General features: G+C 44.3%; 1 long non-coding RNA gene across 3 annotated transcripts; it reads left to right on the top strand.

Annotated features, from left to right (window-relative positions):
• The first annotated feature begins 11992 nt into the window (after window positions 1-11992).
• LOC127597834 (uncharacterized) lies at window positions 11993-13433 on the top strand. Of its 3 annotated transcripts, XR_007961777.1 has the most exons (4): window positions 11993-12040; window positions 12110-12187; window positions 13231-13259; window positions 13291-13433. It is a non-coding gene; the product is annotated as an uncharacterized LOC127597834 (long non-coding RNA). The 3 variants fall into 3 exon arrangements; XR_007961775.1 differs by having other exon boundaries at window positions 13231-13433; XR_007961776.1 differs by having other exon boundaries at window positions 13017-13433.
• The last annotated feature ends 3717 nt before the right edge of the window (window positions 13434-17150 follow it).

Below are 17150 nucleotides of genomic sequence, written 5' to 3'. Positions count from 1 at the left end.
ACGCCAACTAACTTCGGGGGAGAAAGGCATACTACATCTTGAACTCAGACCACCTGGGAACTGAACCCACTGGCTGCAAACAAGTCAGGCAAAGACAACATTTGGCTAAGACAAAATCATGCTTATTTCAATGACATATTTTGCTGGCCTCAATGAACCAGCCAAAGTGCCGCATGCGTCTCACGAGTTGCGGGTTGGCCACCCCTGATTTATTGCATCCCCAATGTCAATTATATCCATCTGTTTTTCAGTACCTCTTCTAATTTCGGCAGAGATTTGGGGAATGTCAAATTTATCTCAGAATCTAGATTGAACCTTGGATGTGAGATTATAATCACACCATCAGGATAAAATTACATTTCTGAAGGCCTCATTTATTTCCACTGGGCCCATGCCATGCAAGAATTTGGTAAACTCTTTCCCTTGTTCATAAAATTGTTTTATTGTTTTACAGATAAATTTGTTGCATCCTGATCATTTGGATTTCTTGGCAATAATACTTAAAAATAATTGATATGTACTTTGACCCTGTACTTAATCCTGTTATCGTCAAGAAATTGTGTCTTCCTTTCGATGTCTAATTTTTCCCAGACCACTTTTGCGAATGGGCCATACCCGTTGCTCTATCTCAGTGGTTCTCAATTATTTTCTGTCATGCCCCCCCCCACCCAAGGAAGAGGAAAACATTTCGCCCCCCCGCCCCCATAACACTGTATCCTTATTAACATATAAGAGAATTTAAAAAAAGAAATATGGACCAACTTACAACAAAGAATAGCTTTAGTAACTGGAAGAGAAAATATTTTAAATGCATCTGAAATTCAAAAATAACATTAAATCCTTTTTCATTCATTCATCTTCCGTACCGCTTGATCCTCACTAGGGTCGCGGGGGGTGCTGGAGCCCATCCCAGCCGTCTCCGGGCAGTAGGCGGGGGACACCCTGAATCGGTTGCCAGCCAATCACAGGGCACACATAGATGAACAACCATCCACGCTCACACTCACACCTAGGGACAATTTAGAGTGTTCAATCAGCCTGCCACGCATGTTTTTGGAATGTGGGAGGAAACCGGAGCACCCAGAGAAAACCCACGCAGGCCCGGGGAGAACATGGAAACTCCACACAGGGAGGCCGGAGCTGGAATCGAACCCGGTACCTCTGCACTGTGAAGCCGACGTGCTAACCACTGGACTACCGGGCCGCCCATTTTAATAAATATTTTTTTGACTGACCATGTCAAACCATACGATACTGAAAAATAAAATAACATAAAATCAATAACTAATAATGCATTCAAACTAATCACCAACATTATCTCAGGAGCACAATATTTAAAAAAAAACTTTTACCAGCAAAACAAAAATATAAAAGAATTTGTGCTTCTTTTTTTTTTTAATCAAAGATGATGTCTGGATTAATGACTACAATGAGCACATTTTGCAATGCACAGCTTTTCGAAGCGAGGTTTGAAGCAGGACACAGCAACTCTCGGCTCCTGCTCAATGTCTAGCCGCGACCTGTATTTTAGTTTGTTGGCATTATTCGGCACCTTTTCATTTAAAAAAACTCAAGCAGCTTATCAGCGTGATTGGAGTGGATGTCTTTAAGTGATGCCTTAATTTATTTGGCTTCACGCTGTCCGCTGTCATGCTGACTTTCATCACTGATTCTACCATACATGTTTTTGGATTGTGGGTAGATAACCGGAGTACCCAAAGAAAACCCACGCAGGCATGGGGAAAACATATTCGTGTCAAGGAAATGATTTAGTTCAACGTGTTTGTGAATTTGGTTGATGCGCATCTTGGGGTGCAAGATTATGGAAAAAAATAATAATAATAATAGCTCCATCAGGCAGCAGCACACGCAAATCCGTGGCAGTCCTTTCCTTTGGAAAACCGTTTGTTGGGTGTTTGGGAGATGCAGGTAGTGATGGCGGGATGAAGCCCAGTGAATGTATAGAGTCTTTTGGGCCAATTGCTTCGCCAAAAGGCTGATCAATCAAGGCCCCATTTAATAGCTCATTTAGTAGTGCTGACATCTGCTGGTCATTTGATGTAACACAGATGTTAAGATATCCTTTATTTGTCCCACACTGTGGAAATTTACAGCCTCCAGCAGCAAGAATGTGGGTAGAAAGAAGAAAGAAGAAAAAAACAAATGGGTTATGTGGTTAACAGGCAACAAACAAGTAAATCCGCGCACAAAATAATGGAAGTTTTGTCCATTAAATATCGTCCGTATAATTGTCAGTTGTATGTTCATCTACTTGATGTGCTCGTGTAACTGGGACACACATTGGATAGAGGGAATGATGTATTTAATAGATTTTTGTTAAGGAATAAAATCATTTTGACTGTGTGGGGGCTCAGTCGATTCCTTTTTTTGGATATGATTTCCCCTGCCTTTGAGAAAACCTTCTCGCAGTGTTGGGAGATATCTGTTCGAAATGCTCCCAAACGAGTGAAGTCCTTCGCTTTTTGGGTGGCTCCGTCTCCATTCTCATGCAGTCAAAGTAGCGCAGCAATGATCCAAGACTCACGTCAGACGGTCATGCGGGGGACTCTTCCTGGGTTTTCCATGCCTATTTATGTAGCGCAAATCACGATGTGAATCAGTCACGTGATCGCTGAAAACGGGGCCTCGTTTACCTTCGGCCACGTGATATGAGGAAAAAACGAGATGGGCCTCGATACGGGCTCCTTTTAACCACGCCCCCTTTGTGCGGGGCATGACTCGCGACTCCAGTTCCATTTGTAACATCACTAGATGCAGGGGATGCCATCCAATATGGTCGTCTCAAAAATTCCGCTTTCTGCTTTTTTTGTTTGACAAACCATCAATCTCACTGGAAGTTGTGAATGTTGCCCTATCAGATCTAGAGAAGAGATTATGTCAGCATATCCGGAGGACAGAAATAAGGGGAAAAGGGAAGAAAAAAGGGCCTGTACTTTTGACCCTAGCAATGCAAAAGGGATTGGACCTCCTCGTCAGGAAAAGACAGGAACGTGGTATCCTTCCAGAAAACACAAACCTATTTGTCAGCCCTAGCAGTTTGATGTGGTAACAAGGATCTGACAGTCTCCGTAACTTTACCAGGTTCCGTGATGCAAAGTGCCCAGCAAGTCTGATTTCAACAACAACAAAAAGTGAACCATGTTACAAGTCCTTCATCTCAGTAATACAGAGCAAGATCAACTTGCTGATTTTCTTGGACATGACATCATGGTGCACAGACAAGTTTATCGACTTCCAGAGGGCACACTCCAGCTAGCAAAAATGAGCAAAGTCCCAATGGCTCCGGAGCAAGGGCGTCTGAATTCAAGGGCATATCCCTTGATGATATCAACATTGATCCTGAGGCTATCACATCTTTTTTTTTTTTGTGCTTCAAAATACAAACTGCACATTTGAACTTCTAACTTTCGCATTATGTGATGCAATTTTCACTTGGGTGATGTTCATCCCATTTCCTCTTACGACCTTCCACAGAAAATGTGCACAATGACCAGGACAGAGACCCACAATTTGACTCGGAGGCAGTTAATGAGGGAGATTCATTGAGTAGTGCAAATGCAAAACTCAGTATGAATAGAATATGGACATAAGTTATACTTCAATGGATTTGAAGCAAAATTAAAATGTAATTTAAGAGTTGTTTTGAGACATAATTTGTAGTCCTCTTAGTGTTGATGTATAGCTGATTTTTGTGAAAGCCTGTGCCCAGTTCTCAACAACTTGAGATGAATATTATCATTCAATGAAGCTCCATCTGTCATGAATCAGGTTTTGAATCTGATCATAGTACAGCCTTAACGCATCAGAAATGCTTCATTTTTCAATGTTTCACGATTCAATTCTATCATTGATACTTTTTGGGATGAAAGGAGACTAAACAAGTACAATAGGATCCACTTTGTTTTTTTATATTAATTATATCTGTAAACGAGAGACATGTTTTAAAAGTAACACAACCTAACTTGATGCTTTCTTACAAAATGTGACCAAACCTTCAAGCGTGAGGTTCCATGTTTCTTGCTTGTCACGCTTATGTTGTGCGACACAACATGCTTGGTGCCGTCATTCGTCCTAGCTGGATTGACAGGGGAATTGTTTGCAAAATGCCAAACGATGCCAATTGGATTACTCTTGGAATCCAGTTGGTTTTCAATTCTCTTCCCTAATTGGGGTATTCATGGATCTGTTTGTGACCAAAAGGGGTACTGCACACCTGTTGATCATTGTGTCATTAGTGTCTGTTTAAAAGGACTCCTAGCACAACCATTCTGTGTCAGGTCATTGTTTGTTTCTGTCATGATTCTGTTAGTTTTTTGCTTCCGCCATCGTTTTCATTTGTTATTTTGGATTATTTTTGTTTTCATGACTTTGTTTGTTTTGGACTTAGTTTCCTCAGTATTTTGTGAATACAATTTGTGTAATTCACTCTGCTCGTCCGTCCTCCATGCTCACGCATCATCACAGAATGACCCGACCAGCTACTGGACCCTGCAGGTAGAAAGGACTGGTCCTAGTTACACCCTGAGCCTGGCGGAACACGTCTGCGGCCGACACCCTTTCCCCCCTCAGGCAGCACAGGTCATGCGGCTGTCCCATGTTCTCTGTCACGTAAAGTCACGTCCACGGAAGGCCGAGCCCCGTCCGCATCCACATTGAGCCGAGCCACATCACGTTTGAATTGAGTCACATCCATGTCCACAATGAGCCGAGTCAACGTCCATGTCAGGCCATCCCATGTTCCCCGTCACGCCGAGCTCTGTCCAAGTCAGGCCAAGCACAGCCATTTGGTGACTGTTTTGGGACTTGAGGGAGGGCTACTCTCATGGATCTGATTGTGACCAACAGTTGGCACACAATGGCACAGTCACAAGCGGATGTTAGGTGCTCTATAAATACACCAGAAACAAAACAACAAGCGCACTGCAGAAGTCCACGCCCATGTCTGTTTTGCCAGCCACGGCAGCGCGAGACACCGAAAACGGATACTTTAAAGAGTTTATGAATGGAAAGTTTACTTTTAAAAAGTTGCCAGATTGCTTCACTGAAAAGACCAAAGTTACCTGTTCTTCTCTCTCTGTGTATCATACAGGTATACGATGTATGCCACTGACGCGATTGTTACTTGTTTGGAACTATTTTGTGTGGAAGTTTACAGCGTTCCCTGTCCATATAAATAGAGCGGGTGGAGCTTCTCTGTGTTCGTCTGACAGTGACAGTGCGCTGCTGTTGTAGCGACCTAGCGAAAATTAAACGTCTCCAGTATTGTCATCGAAGCAAGTGTAGTCATCCGAAATGAGGTAGACACAAAAACCGTAGAGAGACTTCCGTGCAAGAAGGACCAACATAATCAACATAGCCTGACTTTGTTAGCGGGAGTGAAACCCCCCTCTTTCAGAATGGTTTGCCCCAGCAGCACGGGGGAAGTGCTTGCGCTTGTTTGTACGGCCGGCAGTTTTGAATACAGCGCACATAACGAACACTGGTCTCGTTATTCTCCAACAAACATACATAATCAGACTGCTGTGTTCAAAGCAAACTTGAGAAAAACGAAGTATGCAACCATGGTTTAAATCCACTATAGGCTGAGTACTAGTTTACCTTAGATGTGCACTTTATAATGTTATATTGCTCTGTTTTGATTTCATTAAAAAAGCTGTTAAAGCAGCTGTTGTGTGACAAAATATTTTTTTCACTGGTGTTGAAGGACAGTAATATTGTGTGCGAGATTATGTGTGAACAGCTGCTCCAAGTGGAAAATGTTCATGTAAAATTGAAAATTGAAATTGCTATTTCAGTAAATATTTGCATTTGGCACGTAGAAAACCGATTCATAATTCCAAGTTGATGAGAGCATTAAAATGGGAAAAAATAGGACAAAAAATGTAAAAGGAAATTCAGAAACGATAAAAAATGTGTGAGTAATTACGATTAATTTTTTAGTTCATTTGAGTTAATTATGACAGTTGCATTTTTAATTAGATTAAATATTTTAATAGTTTGACAGCTTTAAGAGAGAGAGAGAGAGAGAGAGAGAGAGAGAGAGAGAGAGAGAGAGAGAGAGAGAGAGAGAGAGAGAGAGAGAGAGAGAGAGAGAGAGAGAGAGAGAGAGAGAGAGAGAGAGAGAGAGAGAGAGAGAGAGAGAGAGAGAGAGAGAGAGAGAGAGAGAGAGAGAGAGAGAGACTGGATAGCTCAGTTGGTAGGGCATTGGTTTGGCATACGGGAGACGGTGGTTCGAATCCCGCTTGGGGCAAAAAAAATGAGCACATAACACCAGTGTGGGTCCTTGGGCAAGATCCTTCACGCTAATGCCTACCTCATACGATGATGAGAGACAATAAAACGAATGACATGCCGGCTCAGACGTCGCCCGGCCAAACAAGGTCTGCGTCAGGTGCTGGGGAACCAGAGCACCTTGATGAAAAATGGGCTACTGGAACAAAGCGGAGATGGGCCAGATGCGATAACATGGCTCTGTTGGAATGCTACTACTCAAGTAACCCTAGTCAGAGGGGTTACATGCAGAGAATGTGGGCTAAATGGTCACTTCGAAACCCACAGTCACGGTTGACCATGAAACAACTAGTAGCTCAGTGTTCCAACATCCACAAACGGCAACTGCTGTCACAACTTGAGATTGATGAGGTACAACGCAGGTTCCATGGTGAAGGGCCCCAGGCTGCCAGATCAGAGGAGGAGGTCATACAAGAGATTGGGAGGCAAGCCCCAATGAATGAAATGCTGAGCGAGGCAGCAACTGATCTGAAAGCTAAGATCATGGCGAGAATGAAAGCTGGGCAACCTAGAAACCGATTACTAACGGCTATGTGAAGTACCATCTGAAAGTCTCATAGAAAGTGTGAATGCAGCACTGAGGGCGATCCCTACCGTAACGATCACAGAAACCAATGAGCTGATATACGCTTCAGCATCAGTGATCCTGGAGACTCTGGGATATAAGAGCAACCATGGAAGCCATGAGATACGTTATCCACCATGGAAAAGACGGTTGTAGGCTAAGATCAAGGCTGCCCGGAAAGATGTGAGTCAATTGACGGAGGTGTGATGAAAAGGCCGATACCCGAGAGGTACATCCAGATGACCATACCTGAAGCACTCGAAACTGCCAAACAAAGGCTCCAAGCCTTGTCCAGTCGCATAAAGCGGTACACGAAAGAGAGGCCAGACGAATAAACAGGCTGTTCGCAACACAACCTGCGAAAGTGTACGCTCAGTGGCAGGGTCCTAACAACAGAGCTGACCCACCAAGACTGGAAACTGAAAGGTACTGGAAAGGCATATGGGAGAAGGAGGTTGCACATAACAGCAGTGCACAATGGCTGGCGACCCTGAGAGAGTAGCACAGCAACCTCACTGAACAGAACCCAGTTACCATAACAGTGGCAGACATACAGGAAAGAGTCAGATATGAAGAACTGGACAGCACCAGGCCCACACCTACTGGCTAAAGAAACTCACAGCACTCCATGAGCGCCTAGCAGTACAAATGAACCAGCTGCTGAGGGATGGGACTCACCCAGAATGGCTAACCGAAGGGCGAACGATCCTGATCATGAAGGATTCCTTGAACGGTGCAGCCCCATCCATCTATCGGCCAATAACCTGTCTCTCCACAACATGGAAGCTCATGTCAGGCATCATTGCGACTAAGATAAGTGGACACATGGATCAATACATGAACGAAGCGCAGAAGGGCATTGGTAGAGATACCAGAGGAGCCAAACATCAGTTCCTGGTTGACAGAACAGTCGCACAAGACTGCAGGTCCCGACGTACCAACCTGTGCACAGCTTGGATTGATTACAAGAAAGCCTATGACTCGATGCCACATACATGGATCACTGAATGCTTGGAGTTGTATAAGGTGAACGGGACCCTAAGAGCCTTCATTGCGAACTCGATGAGGATGTGGAAAACCACACTTGAAGCCAATGGCAAGCCACTTACCCAAGTGTCCATCAAATGTGGCATATACCAAGGTGATGCACTCTCCCCACTGCTGTTCTGCATAGGACTGAACCCCCTAAGCCAAGTAATCACCAAGACAGGCTATGGATACCGCCTCAGAAATGGAGCTACAATCAGTCACCACCTCTACATGGATGACATAAAGCTGTATGCTAAGAGCGAAAGGGACATAGAATCCCTGATTCACACAACCACGATCTACAGCAGCGACATTGGGATGTCATTCGGGCTTGAGAAATGTAGTCGGATGGTGACTAAGAGAGGAAAGGTAGTCCGCACTGAAGGGGTCTCATTCGCTGAAGGAACAATAGCAGACATTGAGGACTCAGGCACATGATAGGCACGTGAATAGCTTAAAACTTGGAGCCTGGCAGTGAGTTGATGCCATTAAAACTACTCACACTCCTTTTATGAGCTATCTACTTAATGGGCACCCCTGCCATAAAACACATCAAACATTTGAGAGGGGTGGAGTGGAAACAACAAACAAGGTATACTTGGCCTTGTTATTCCACAATTTTTACAAAATATGTACTTTGCAAGTTTTGTTGAGCTCCTGGTTTTTGAATAAGGACAAGCAGATAGTAATGCAAGTGCTGTGAACTTTTCAGGGAAGAGAAGAAGTTTATATTTTGAGATGGTTTGAGATACCTGAAGGAACAATAGCAGACATTGAGGACAGCTACAAGTACCTTGGTATACCACAAGCCAATGGCAACCTCGAACTGGCAACAAGGAAAGCGGCTACGGCCAAATACCTCCAGCGAGTGAGGCAAGTCCTAAGAAGCCAGCTCAATGGCAAGAATAAGACCCGGGCAAAAAACAGCTATGCCCTGCCAGTGATCAGATACCCTGCAGGAATAATAAGGTGGCCAAAGGTAGAGATTCAGACCACGGACGTTAAGACCCGAAAGCTCCTAACCATGCATGGAAGGTTCCATCCCAAATCCAGCACCCTGAGACTGTACGCAAGCCGAAAGGAAGGAGGCCGGGGACTAGTGAGTGTGAGAGCCACTGTCCAGGATGAAACATCCAAGCTCCATGAATACATCAAGGAGAAGGCTCCAACGGATGACGTACTCAGAGAATGTCTCAGACAATGGGGAACAGAAGATGAGGCGCTGGAAGAGGGACCATCATGGGAGGACAAGCCCCTACACGGCATGTACCACCGGACCATAACTGAAGTGGCTGATCTCAAGAAGTCCTATCAGTGGCTAGAGAGGGCTGGCCTGAAGGACAGCACAGAGGCACTCATCCTGGCTGCTCAGGAGCAGGCCTTGAGCACCAGAGCCATCGAGGCCCAGATATACCACACCAGACAAGACCCAAGGTGTAGGTTGTGCAAAGAGGCACCTGAGACGATCCAACACATAACTGCAGGGTGTAAGATGCTGGCAGGGAAAGCCTACATGGAACGCCATAACCAGGTGGCTGGCATAGTCTACCGAAACATCTGTGCGGAGTATGGACTGGAAACCCCAAGGTCAAAATGGGAAACACCTCCGAAGGTGGTGGAGAATGACAGAGCGAAGATCCTGTGGGACTTCCAGATCCAGACTGACAAGATGGTAATGGCGAACCAACCAGATATCGTGATCATAGATAAAGGGCAGAAGAAAGCCGTTGTAGTGGATGTAGCGGTCCCAAGTGATGGAAACATCAGGAAGAAGGAACATGAGAAACTCGAGAAATACCAAGGGCTCAGAGAGGAGCTGGAGAGAGCCTGGAAGGTAAAGGTGACAGTCGTGCCTGTGGTGGTCGGAGCACTCGGGGCAGTGACCCCAAACTAGATGAGTGGTTGCAACAGATCCCGGGAACAACATCGGACATCTCAGTCCAGAAATGTGCAGTGCTGGGAACAGCAAGGATACTGCGCAGAACCCTCAAGCTTCCTGGCCTCTGGTAGAGGACCCGAGCTGAATGAGGGACGGACACCACCCGATGGGTGAGATGAGGATTTTTTTTGTTTTTTTTATATATTAGTGCTGTCAAATGATTAAAATATTTAATCGTGATTAAAAATACAACTGGAATAATTAATCGTGATTCCTCACACATTTATCGTTTCTAAATTTCCTTTTATATTTTTTTTGTCCTATTTTTTTCCTGTTTTAATGCTCTCATCAACATGGAACCATGGATCAGTTTTCTGTGTGCAAAATGCAAATATTTACTTAAACAACAATTTCGATTTTCAATTTTACATGAACATTTTTCACTTGGAGCAGTTATTCACACATAATCTCTCACACCATATCCACACTTGGATCAAGGTAAAACACTGGAGACGTTTTATTTTCAGTGTGGTCACTACCACTGCACCGCTGAACTCTCGACATGCCTCAGCGTACCGTCACTGTCAGAAGCTCCACCCCCTTTATTTATATGGAAAAGGAACACGGTAACCTTCCACACAAAATAGTTCCATAACCGTGTCATTGGCATACATCATACTCAACAGGCTACCTGCTCTTTATTCACCAGAGGCTCATCAACCTAGTCTCTTAATTCTCTCCCGAAACAGTGTCTTTTCCCGCTTGGTGGACCTTAGCCTTCTCCGTTACGTACAATTGCTGTTCATAGCTTGTAATGGAGGCTCTTGCTGGCAATCCGTAGTGCAGTCATTAGATGCAATGCGAATGAGGTTGAGTCTAGCTGTGGACAATGTTGACAGGAATGCATGCAGTAGCCATACATTTAGCTATGGCTTCAGCAAATTTGTTCTTCATCGTGTTATCCATTTTCTTCGCTTTGAAATGACCATTTCCCTTGGAGGGCCGTTATGACTGAAACTAGATAAAGAAAACAAGAATAACGGCGTCATGTTACGCACGAAACGAAAAAGGAACCGCTTCGTACGTAAATAAAAAACGAGAATAAGTGGATCCCCGAAATAGCAGACACTAAAAGGACTTTGTCACAAAATAATATTTATTATAAACAAAACCCTGTCTAATTGAAAAACAGAAAATGCTGGTTAATAACGAAAATCAGGAAATGATATAACGAGACAACGAAAAGCGCTTGCAAAAAACGGCAAGGGATATGATTAGGCAAATACTAGTGATGGGTCCAGCGACACCGATGCGTTGACGCATGCGCCGGGCTTACAGAGTAAACCACGTGTCGGTGCATGTGCTGCTTCATTTCGTCACGTGATTAACACGTGAACTGCACCGGTGCAGTTTAGACTGCATCGGCTGCGTCGACACAGTCCAGGCTGCTTGGCACATTCCAGGGGGCGTCGACTCAGTGCAGAGGGCGTTGACACAGCAAAAGTCCGCCGCACAGTGTTTATAAGGAAGTGCGTCTAGCGACACAATGCCACCTGCCGAAACAAGCCAGACTCTCACACTCGCTTGTCGAAGTTCGTGGTACAGACTTCGTGTCACTGTTCAGACTTCATGTTCGTGCCTTCCTTGCCAACTATGGAGCAGAGACGCAAATCATCCACCGTGTGGGACCATTTTGATGTCCTGGAGAATAAGGTATTATTTTTTTATTCATTCAAATCGCCTTCTGTCACCGAGAGCCTCTCGGCAAGAGGCATTCTCCGAGTGCCACCCGGCAAGTGCCTCTCAGATTATTGACATGTGTTGTACCATTGTAATACAAATTCATTTCAAGGTAACTCTTTGTTACTTCTTATTCACATTTCATTGCAGGTGAAATGTCGAATTTGCCGGGTCGAATTGTCATACACCAACAAAAGCACCTCCACCATGCTGAGGCATTATCGGGCCAAGCATGAGAATGAAGTTCGCGATACACCCAGGATTACGCCAGGTATACAAACATTCACCCACCTTTTCACGGTTGCTATGTTGATGATTAATTGGGAATCAGTAATTATTATTGGTTGACTCTCCACTCCATGTTTGACAATCAAGCTTCCAGGAAGCAGCTGCTCGGTCAGGCACTGCTGAATTTCATTATCAAGGACAGCCAGCCGCTCAGCATTGTGGAGAGTGTAGGGTTCAAGGACCTGATTTCGGTCCTTGAACCCTCATATGTTTTGCCGACGAGAAATGTCTGCGTGAAAATTCCATAAAGTAGTAGATGAATCGCATATAATGTTTGCTTTTGGTTTAATTTTCAGACCATCAAGAAAATGGTGGCCGACAAATATAAGGAAGAACGGGAAAAAGTGAAAATGGAAGTACAGCAAGCTGTGGCAGTGAGTATAACGACTTACATGTGGACCTCTGTGAACATGGAGGCCTACTTGGCACTCACCTGTGACTACATTAATGCAAATGTGCAGTTGTGTTCATCAGTGTTGGGAGTACAATATTTTCCACAGAATCACACTGCTGACAATTTGGCCCAGGTCAAAAGGGGCATGATGGAGGACCAGGCCATAACCAACAAAGTAAAGTGTCTTGTGACTGACGCAGCACCGAACATGATCGCATCCACCAGACACCTCCAAATACGTCACTCAATTTGCATTGCACATAGTCTTAATTTATTAGTTAGAAAATCATGCGATCAGGTCCCTGCACTTACAGACATTAGGAACAAAGCTCGGCACGTTGTTACATATTTCCGTTCAAGCACTACAGCCAAGGAGAAGCTTGCTCAGGTGCAGCAACAGATGGGCCGTCCAACCCTGACATTTATCAATGAGGTGCTAACACGCTGGAACAGTACCGATGAAATGCTGTAAAGGCAGCATGGTGAGAGGGAACCAGTGTGGGTAACTCTGGCCTCTCTAGAGACAGATTTGGCACCAATGACAGCTGATGAGTTCACCATCATAGGAGAAGCACTACTTGTGCTTTCTCCATTCCATCAAGCTACAGTGGAGTTGTCTGAAGAGAGGAAAGTTTCAGGTTCAAAGGTCATCCCGATGATGAAAATGCTTTGTCATGCACTTGAGCGCCACGCTTGCACACACAGCCAGTCATACAACTCGACGAACACCTCAAGCGTCGAGTCACAGACACTGCTTCCAGTTTGGAGTCTATGAGTGTGTTAACCTTAGCAACACTTCTAGACCCCAGATTCAAATCACTTGGATTCCGCAGTTCCTCCAGGTACACGGAGGCCATATCCAGACTGCGGTCTGAGTGTATGCGTGTCATCGGGTGCACAATCGACGCCCAGCCTGGACCATCATCGCAGCCCTCTGCAACTACATCAGGCATGTTACTCATCATTATTAGTTTGTCATTGGAAACTGTTCTATATGCCAATTTGTTTGGTTTTGTTTTTTAGGTGGCCTGTGGAGTCATCTGGATGATGAGGTGGGGAGACTGGGAAGAGGTGATGCAACAGCAGATGCAATATCTGAGGTCCAGCGATACCTGGCACAGGGGAATATTGCACGTGACAGGGTCCCGCTGTTGTACTGGAAGGACCAACACCCTTCTTTCCCAAACCTCTCCCACCTCAAAAAGGAGTTCCTTTGTATGCCAGCCTCGTCCCTTGTGAGCGTGTGTTCTCCACAGCAGGGGAAATTGCTTTTAAAAGACGCGACAGGCTTGTAAAAGACACAACAGGCTGAAATTTAAAACATTGGAGCATCTTATTTTTCTCAATAAAAATGTGTGAAGTCAAAGCCCACAAGCATCCTCTTTCAAATGATTTTCACATTATTGGAACACGTTGAATGTTGCAATATGAATGCATTGATGTGAATTATATTGTATATACTTCATCATCAAATCAAATCGATGAATGACCTTATGAACATTTCTTGGAACAGTAATATTGTTCCCAAAAAAAAAAGAAGTCAAGATGGCGCCCAAGTAGGCAGCAAGTACTCTAATGAGCCTTGCTTTTTTTGTTGTTTTTGTTCGTTTTGTCACTTTGTGTTTGTTGTTACGTCGTGTTGACCTGATGTGGACTTTTTTTCAGGATTTTTTTGGCCACGACATTCATCAAGGAGGAGACTCTGTGCTTGGTGGTTGCGCCTGCTCGGCAGCATGGGTATACCAGCACTGTTTTTGACTGGGAGGAATGTCGGCGCCATTTGACTGTCGTTGCTGTAATGGGCAGCATTTTTCACAGCCCCACTTTGTTCACTGGAGCGATTGGTGCTGTTGAACGGTCTGCGGCTGGATGGATGCAAGGCTTGAGGAGCCGACGATGAGAAGAAAGGAGGGTTAGCCGATGCGGATTTGGAACTGGGAGTCGCGGCTTGGAGTTTGAAGCGGATTACGTGGGACAGGAAAAGTGAACTAATGTCTTTTCGTCAATGGACGCTACAGCTTCGTGTTTGCTTTCCAAACTTTTTTTGTAGTATTTGTTGATATGTAGACTTTCTTTTCTATTTTGAAAAATGATCAATTCAGAAGGGGTAGGACCTGCTAGGTTTTTTACTTCTTTCTACTCCTTTGAACATATATTTGTGATGATGATTATTTTCCTTTCCCTATTTATATCTTACCTTCACTTTTTGCTAATTTATTACAGAATTGTATATTTTTGTTCAATAAACAAACAAATTTATCAGTCAGTTCAGTCTGTTAAATGGGTTGGCTGCAGGGACCTGCAGGTGGCAGTGGACAGTGACACAGTATCAGCACAGTATCAACACAGTATGTCGACACGCCTCATGAGGCCTCATGGACCCATCACTAGCAAATACTATAATTATTCACAAGGAGACTCCGAAGAATGTAACAATCAGCAATAGTACTAGAGTAGCACTTTCAAAAATATATGGGCAACAGCAGTGGCACGGCATGGAATACTCCGGCAAAGAGTCAACAGCCAGAGCGCCTAGATATAGCAGGTGTAATCACAGACAAATAGGCAGCAGGTGTGCAGAAAGCAGAAATGAACGCCTGCCACCTGCTGCCCAAATACGGAACATGACAAACGGTTTATTCAACTATTGTTTAAGTAACTGTACTAGGAGCTTGGTGACAAGAAAATGCTCACAAAATATCTTATTACATTTGAGAAGTTTAAATTTTGGTACAGATTTTAGGAAGCATCATGGAATTTGACACTTGCTTTTGCGGGCCACATGAAATGATGTGGCGGGCCAGACCTAGCAACCGGGGCATTGAGTTTGATACCTGTGGCTTAAGTGGTCCTGGAAAGTATATTTTGAACCAATGGTCCATTTAGTCATGAATATTTAAAAAAAATAATATACCGTATTTTCACGACTATATGGGGGCATTAAAAGTCTTACATTTTCTCCAAAATGGACAGGACGCCTTATGATGCAGAGCGTCTTGTCTATGCGCTGAGTTCCAAAACCTGACTGACAGCCGACACGCTGTTTATATAGAGAAAAGGCGGAAGTGACTGTGGACAGGCATGCGCCAAAGAAGTCGGCCAATCAGTGAAGGGTGGGCGTGTATATATACATATATGGAAAGAGAGAGAGAGAAAAGGCAGACATGAGTGAGGACAGGCATGCGGCGAAGAAGTCCGCCAATGAGTGAACGGTGGGCGTGTAAGTGGACGCTAAAGGGACGCCCCATGCAGGTACCAACACCTGTATAGAGTGTGGCTATGTGCATTGTTGCAAACAACTTCGGTTTTGGTTTCTAAGAACCCCCGAAAATCAATTCTAAAAAGAGACACGCCTACAAAGCTCAGTTCAAACTTCAAGCCATCGGTTATGCTTTTGGCATGTGTGCCCATCTCACAGCAGCGGTGAAAAACCAAGTCAAGCAAATTAACTCTTGAGCTTGCCGTTATTCCTGGAGGTTTGACTAAAGAACTCCAACCGCTGGACATCGGCATCAACCGGGCGTTCAAAGTAAAGTTGCGACCGGGCATTCAAAGTAAAGTTGCGAACGGCATGGGAACAATGGATGATCGATGGCAAACACAACTTTACAAAGAGTGAGAGGCAGCACTGGGCGAGTTACACCACAATTTGCGAATGGATTGTGGCTGCTTGGACGAACGTGTCTGCTTGCACTGTTGTTTGAGTTTTTGTCCATCATTTCTGTGGAGCCACATGGCAATGAGAGTGACTCTGACAACGAGAGGGAACACGGCGTTTTTGATGGATTAACGGTACTTGCACAAATGTTCAATTCTGATACAGAGGATGAGGACTTTGATTGATTTCTGGGTAATGATTGATCAAAAAACGCGAGTACATTGTACGATGGCTAAATAAAATACAACGGAACTCAGTTTTGCTTCCGTTGCCTTTTTAAAAACGTGTTTTCAGCTTGTATCTGTATGTCTTGGCATGTTACCGTATGCTTCAAGCTATCGTGTTTTTAGCGTGCGTGCATGCATGCCGTATGTTTAAGCTGGCGTATGTTTTACCACTTTAAAACTGTGGCCAATAATACAGTGCGTTTTGTCTATGTGTAAAATACAGAAATAGCACCCATTAATGACACTGCGCCCAACCATACGGTGCACCGAATGGTCGTGAAAATACGGTATGTAAATAAGCTTTGCACAGACTGGGTCTCTGTTCGCCTTACTTAGATATGAACAACAGTAGGGATGCACGATAACAATCGGGAAGATAATTAATTATCGGACCGGTATTGGAGAAACATTTCATCACATTTATCTGTCCGATATCATCATAAATTAGACCGATATTAGAGCCAGCCTCAATCTAAACTGGGTCAGGATACTGTCACTCTAAGAGGGCCGACAGCCAAGCCAAGCCTCACTTCTGCTGCCTTCATCCCAACAGTATGAACTTTTATTCCAAGCTGCACTAATTCACAAACACATGTTTAGCAAGACTCATTTTTCGCTCCATGTTTGTTAATGATGGCCATCAGGTTCACTCTGGACATAGGGAAGTCGGACCATAGTCCAGTACATATTTTTTTAAATTTGTAGATGGCTTCTGTGAACCTTCTTTGACACACCGTCAAGTTTAGGGATGATGGTTGGTAGAGGACCCCAAAAATCAAGGAGGCAGGAGGAGCAAGGAGGGCTGAACAAAATATATTAAATACTTGCAGGGGTACACTGGAGAGACGAACTCAAGTACACAAAGCCCTGAAAACCACAAGAATTCAAAGTATCAACCAAAAACAAAACAAACAAAAAAAAACCCACGACAGGCGCACAGAAATACACACAATGATTTGACAAACACTGCCAGATCCCAGGGAACTAAATACAAGCAAAGTGACGAGACAACAAGAAACACCTGGACAAGAAACAAAGGGTTGAGGGAGCTGATTGGT

This window comes from Hippocampus zosterae, chromosome 1 (genome assembly GCF_025434085.1).
Source record: "Hippocampus zosterae strain Florida chromosome 1, ASM2543408v3, whole genome shotgun sequence".
Lineage (NCBI taxonomy): Eukaryota > Metazoa > Chordata > Actinopteri > Syngnathiformes > Syngnathidae > Hippocampus > Hippocampus zosterae.
Note: the sequence above shows the minus strand (reverse complement) of the source record. Positions and strands in the feature narration are given on the sequence as shown.